Genomic DNA, 7,466 nt, shown 5'->3' with positions numbered 1-7,466 from the left:
AGAGAGTCGAAATCAGAATATGCCGAATGTCTTATTCATGATTTATTAGTTCAGCGATTTTTAGTTGACCCGAATTAGAATATTTTCAGATTATTCACAATTCTAATCACAAAATTGAATCTATGAAACTTTCTTAACAGATACTAGAATCGGGTTTTCTGTGGAGATTTTAAGTAATTTTTATATATACTTGAAATCACGAGTCAATTGAAGCTAGACCACCATGGAAAACCTGGAAGCTTTGGACGGCCAACTCGTCCTATTATGGGACTCCTCAGCAGTGCGCATCCACGATCCCGCCTCACGAGATTCGAACCCAGGACCTACCAGTTTCGCGCCAGAGCACTTAACCGATAAACCACTGAACCGTCATCCAACGGCATTAATGTCTAACTTCAACCAATCCGTCCAGTGCTTTCAGGTTTTCCATGGTGGTCTAGCTTCAATTGACTCATGATTTCAAGTACATATAAAGATACTAGAATGAATAATCGTCTTTTGATTAAACTTCACTTATAAATAGTCATATACAGTCATAAACTACACTATCAAATTTGTTCATTTCTTTTGTTAGTGTTATTGCATGTAGTTTTTATTAATGACTATTCAAAAGAAAAATAATTGATTGTTTAATTTATCAAGATTCCAATAGAGATTCAAAGAAAACCAAAGAAAGAAACAGCTGGAGAAAATATTTGTTTAAACATATGACCATGGTAATATCAAATGAATATAATAAAATATCAAAAGGAAGCAAATCAATTTCTTTCAAGTTACATTCTATATTTTACTAAATTTCATAAATTAATTTTATGTTATACGATGTACAGTTCTGATGGTGATACATAAGCTTCCTATACGGGGACCGAAAGTAGTTGCTTGAATGAGACTCACTTGCTCACTTACGTCTGTTACTCTCAATGGAGTATAGGCCGCCGACCAGCATTCTTCAACCCACTCTGTTCTGGGCCTTCCTTTTATAGTTCTTTCCAACTTTTGTTCATTCTTCTCATATCTGTCTCCATTTCTCAGCGTAATGTGTTCTTTGGTCTTCCTCCTTTTCTTTGACCTTCAGGATTCCATGTGATGGCTTGTCTTGTGACGCAGTTGGCTGGTTTCCTCAATGTGTGTTCTCTTGAATGAGAAGGCAACTTTATTTTCTAAAAAACGAGTGGAAAATGTGTGCACACCCATTTATAAATATACACGATTTACCCTAGTAAATAACAAAACAAACCGTTCACATAATCAGAAAATAAAAGAAAGAGTTTTTAGGATATTTATTAGTGGTTAGAGGTAGTTGACAGAAAACTCTGAAACTAGGTTTGACGCTAGTTGATACTCATCAACAAGACATAACTGTAATTATGGTAGAAATGATGCTCGCAGTGAAATTAAAATCTACTTCACGTGGCTTCACAGTATGAGGTGTTACATTTGAACTATCCAAGGCTTCCACTAATCCATTATATCTTTCATGTTTAGGAAAATGTTTTCAGTGTACCCTTAGTATGACAAAAAGTTTTGGTTAACTTTAAAACTTTTCTTACATATTAAAATTGATATGTAACGTGTTTATCACCAGTTCAAATAGGATTATAACTAATTCTTTAACTATAGTTTTGACACTTTATTCGTATTTTTTCTATTGTACAGTTTAAAATTAACTATTTTTGGCTTTGTTTTACTTAACACAAAGTCTTGGCTGAGGATGTATTGATTCTGAAATGACGGGGTGCTTGCAATCAAGTTTGTTAAAGTATATAATTGTTTATGGACCTTTTGTTTGTCAAGAAGACTCCCTGTCTCTGAAAAGCAATTAGTTTTCTATGTTTTTTATTTATCTAGTTGTTACATTACATATGGCTTCGATTTTACAGTTTACTTAAAAAAATCGACTAATGAATTCAACCGTCAAAATTACTACATCTTCACAAATCCCCATTCGGATAATAATCATGTGCTCACTAGTGACTAGTTTCAAGACAGATTTCTTGGAATTCTAATGAAAAGCTGTGACCAGTGGCGTCTAATCCGTGTCAGGTTGAGAAAGTCATCTACCTCAGACAATGGACAAAGGGCTGCGCAAGATTATGAATGGATTGAAGTTAGACGTTAACACCGTCGGTTACCAGCTCAGGGGTCTGGAGGATTGACGTTTGCGCGTGACATCATAACTAGACTTTCGATAAATCTTTTTTTTAACAGTATTTTAGCTGAATTCTTTCACTACTTAAAAATTCACTAATAATAGTATATATATAGATAATTCGACCAAATATTAATTAATATTGGAGTAGAACTCTTGACATAAACTTTTGTTACTTATTGGGAAATTTTAATGAGATCAACTAAAAGAAAAGTAGTATATATACATCTATCTCTATATGTATATGGTTTGTCTTTACTCATTCATTCCTACAGACACAAGAAAATTAGAATATTGATTGGTTCCCTAATGAGCCTTAAAGAAACTTGAGAAGTAAATGTTTTTATAGGTGTAAGTGAATACGTGTGAATGTTGTTGAATTCCATAGTTTATATCGAGAACTGATCTTAGACGACCAGTATAAATCACAAACCATTGGTTATTTGTTTTGTGTCGCTACTAGATCCTTCATCAGTATGTGACTACAGTGAGTGCTTGACCTTTCGAATAATGAGTTGGCATAGATTTTCAATTACAACCACTTTGTGATATCCGATTTCGGATGGGATTATGAATGTGTTTTACTTCAGAGACCTATACTAGAACTAAGCAGCCATGCAGTACTTTCATTTTCCTAGTGACTGTCTAACTCAAGTTGATCTGAGATGTAGACTATGTTTTAATAAAAAAATTTGAAAATCAAGTTTATCATTAATAATGGCTTTACTCAATATTATACTTCTTGTACAATATTAAATTCTCAGCATAAAGTATTTCAACAAGTTTCCTTCCCTTATCTCTTGATCGGTCCTGACAATAAATATTGAGTGATCGCCAGTTAATTGTAAACAGTTCAGGGATCGACATCTGAATGATATTCATTCTTTTCCATGAACATTGCCAGCTAACACGATGTCTCTGATTGTACGTTTTTTGAATTGTACACTGAAAGGTTGCTAACTTTTAATAAACGTACCTGAATAGGTAATATGATAAACAGACATAATTATGTGTTGGAACCAACAAAATACGAATGACTTGTTGAAATATCTAGATTGCAGGAATAAGTAGCCCAGATATTTAAACAGCCTCCAAATAATTTCATGATCAGTATATAGTTTACATCATAGATAAAGTTCAATTATAAAGCAGTATGAAACAAGAACCAATAAACAGGTAGTTTGTTAAAATGTGAAACCGTTGGATGTGAACTCACGTCACCGGTTATAACTCCATGACTGTCACAGACGGTGGGGTTACGAAAAAACAGGTTCAAATTTCACAAGTAGTATTATTTCCCCTATGACTGGATATATGCGATACTGACTAGTCCCACTTAACACGAAACCTAAGTTCAGGTATTACTTTTGTCCTAGTTTACAACAACTTCGCAAATCAATAACTGCATTTCTACTCATTGTTTTCCATTTGTTCAATCAAACAAAATTCAATTCTATTATACTAATGAATAAAAACATCCCTATTGTCTTTGTTATTATCTAACCAAAAATGTAAATTCCAAAATAGAGAATGCATAAGCTTTATAATTTTATCTAATTCATAAAAGAATCATTATTTCAATATATCTGTTATTGGTTATGGTGTATAGAAATATGTATTCATTTTTGAAAAAAAATATTAAGAATATTATATCAATAGTCGAGATCATGGGTCAATTGAAGCTGGATCACCATGGAAAACCTGGAAGCACTGGACGGCCATTTCGTCCTATTGTGGGACTCCTCAGCAGTGCGTGTTCACCCACAATCCGCATTCAAGCTTTTGTTGATAAAATAGATATATTATTGAATAGAAACCAGACTGATTAGTATTTATGGGTTGAGAAAAAGCATGATAAAGGATGAAGTAGATGATGTTAGAGTCACCAATAGTCAATGTAAATAATAAATGTGCTCGAGAAATTTAAAATCCGGATATCAACTCCGGATTTCTCAAAAAGGGCAGGTGTTATATCCCCTGGTGAATTATGAATGGTAAATCTGAGGTCTATTTATGGACAAATGTAATATGCCTATTTCGTATTGGATAGTTGTTAAATAAATGACCTAATCGTATTCGTGTTCCTCTTATCATAACCTTTATTTTGACCTTTGAACTATTATTATTGATTACTTTCCCCCTATCCACAGCCACATTGGCCAATTATTGTACAAATGTTATTTTTCTATCTTTTGGTATGATGTGGTCTGTTTGGTTAGTATATAAACCCAGTATGCTTGTGAATAATGATTCATATTGCCGAGGATGTTATTTGTGTTCTGGACTCAACTGGCTGGGCTAGGCAGATAGGAAGGACCGAAAAGCACCCAAGACTGTTCGTACGTATTTTATGTATCACTGGACGTTTATATATTAAGAGGGCACACGCAAGCAATCGATATATCAAACAGGCACCCATACGTTATAACAAAATGACTCCTCAGCAGCGCTCAATCACGATCCCGCCTCACATGGTCGATATTTCCTGGGGTTCTAGTGAGAAGCAGAGACTAGCGGAATTCAACCGGCTCTGTTGTGAGATAGTAACTCACTGAAAAAAATGATGGATGTGTCGCTCAATTTTGTGGATTAGTTGAAGTTAAACATTAACACCGTTGGAAGCCGGCTCAATGGTCTGCATGCTAAGCGTTCGCGCGTGGGACCGATAGGTCCTGGGTTCGAATCTTGTCTTGAGTGATCGTGGATGCTCACTGCTGAGGAGTCCCATAATAGAACGAAACGGCTATCCAGTGCTTCCAGGTTTTCCACGATAGTCTAGCTTCAATTGATTGATGATCTCAACTATTGAAATTACTATAATATCCATAAAACCCCTTCTAATATTATATCCGTTGATTAGGAAACATTAGGAACTATACAGTAATATCTAATAATTACAAGCAATATATCTTCATAATAAATATTTACGATCCGGTGAGGTGCATATATCTATATATATATATATGTATATGGAAAAATAACTTCATGAAACAGTTTCCCATCACTTAAAAACAAAAATATATCAATCAGTTTTAATGTAAGTGTCATGTGAGATGATATAAATTTGTTTTGTTACTAATAATGAAATGATACTTAAACTAAATAAGTTGATAAGCGATTTTTATTGAGTATAAATAACTATTAACTAATTTGATAGGGATTAGTGATACACTTATATATAGCTTAGTAATGATATGTAGGGTTGTTTAATGGTTTTCTTGTTACATTTATGAATATAATTTTTGATGGTTTCAATGATCCAGTTCTTTATCTTTTTTGGCTGAATTTTGATCAATCTTAGTTGGTATACATGTAGATCTTGTTCGATTGCCTCAATATAAACATTATGACTCAAGTTGATGTAGAATAGGTGGAATATAGTGAGTAGGGAAATCCAGGAAAGACATTTAGTTCTAATTAGGACTGAGTAGCTGAATTTATCTAGATCATGGAGTTGTTATGCAGCCCGGAATTCAAATTCTGTACTTTTCGCTTCAAACGTTCATGCGTTACTTAATTCCAGATAGTCCTTTACTTGTATAATGGGTAATAAGTTTTAATTTAATTTTTGATGATTTAGATTATCCTGTTGCTGCTACTTTAACTGGATTCTGACCAACCTTAGCTATACTTATTATTTTACGGTAACCAATGCAATTAGACTGAATAGATTAGACAAAGTTACAGTTTACAGTTAACCATTAAATTACATTTCTGCAATTTGGGATGGTTGTGTTAATACTAATTATAATGATTATAATTATTTGTCATTATTAATATCATTCTGTCAGGTTTCATTTCCTTCCACAAGATGCAAACTGGCATTTGAACAGTAAATAAAAAGAATGATATCTACTTAAAATAGATAGATTTCAGTTCTCAAAGGAATTTTCAGGACTTTCATTTCGTTCTATCTGGGATATGTTAACTGGATATGCCTCTGTGACAGTATTGATATTCACAATAAAACCTCGAATCTAGTAACTTTTGCTTCGAATACCAACACTTTGCCAAGAAATATCAGCTACTAATCTATTCAACAGCTGAGATTTTTTGATAATGTCTTATATAATAATTAATATTTATTTATCTGAACACATAAATATTGATACAAAGGGGCACCTAATATATATGCGCCACGCAAGTCACTTTATTTGTGTGTGGGCTGTGATACTACCCATGTGTCCAGACCGAAGCAGCTAGCTTTCTTAGGCGGCCACACTCGGAGCCTTCGACCTAAAGGTCTGATTGACAAGGTAGTGAAGCAACGTCAGATGCAGTCCCTTGGTAGCCAGTAGCCAAAAATTGGTTTATGCACCATTTATTCCTTCAGGATCCTGGAGCCCATATGCACCATTGATTTGGAGTCAGGGTTTTCCAACTTCACTAGGTGGATCCTCTGTATCCAACAACCCGAATAAAGCCCCTACCGGACATACACGTTTTCTCCTCTCAATTTCGCAAACAACACCCCGCCACGAGAATTCAGTGAGTAGGACTTTCCTGAGTGTAGCTGTATACACGTGGTCATGTGAAAGCATTTTGAGAGGGTGAGATAACTCTTCCCATCCTCGGCCTTTCCAGGGCATTTGGTTATTTATAGAACTATTCCACAAAGGATGCTAATATTCCGATAAAGTTTGATCCGTCTTCCATTCTGAATGAAAACAATTCAACCACACAGAGCCTTACTCATAATGATGCAAAAGAAATATTTATTTATTTATTTATTTATCAATCTATTTATTCATGACATTATGTTTGACCGCTAACATCTTTACAATGACGAAGTAAATAAATCTACTGTAAAAGAAAAACAAATTATTTTCCACAATTATCATGGGAATTAGAAAGAACTATGAAAACATGTGTATTTTTCTTTCTTTCTTTCCTTCTTTTTTTCGGTTTTCAATAAACAAAACTTTAGTTTCTGAGTGATAAACAATTTTGGAATCGAATATTAATATGTTCAATTCTGTAATCGACCAAATACATCAATTTTCTAATGAAATATACTATTTATAACAGTGGTTAAGATTTTACGAAAGATATAAAGATGCTGAATAAAAGTGTAGTTAAATGATAAAATTAAAAAAATGAGGCTTATGAGATCAAAATTTTCGAAGTGAGAAGTACTCAGCGCATCCTAGTTTGGTACTACGCACACTATAAGACATCTGAATCATCATCTTCATCAACATCCGATTCATCATCATCATCATCGTCATCAGTATCATCATCATCATCATCATCGTCATCCAAATTAAAATCATCGTCATCAAAATCACCATCTGAATCATCATTTTCATCAACATCC

The sequence above is a fragment of the Schistosoma mansoni genome, chromosome 3, assembly GCF_000237925.1.
Source record: "Schistosoma mansoni strain Puerto Rico chromosome 3, complete genome".
Taxonomy (NCBI): domain Eukaryota; kingdom Metazoa; phylum Platyhelminthes; class Trematoda; order Strigeidida; family Schistosomatidae; genus Schistosoma; species Schistosoma mansoni.
This window is presented reverse-complemented; position numbering follows the sequence as displayed.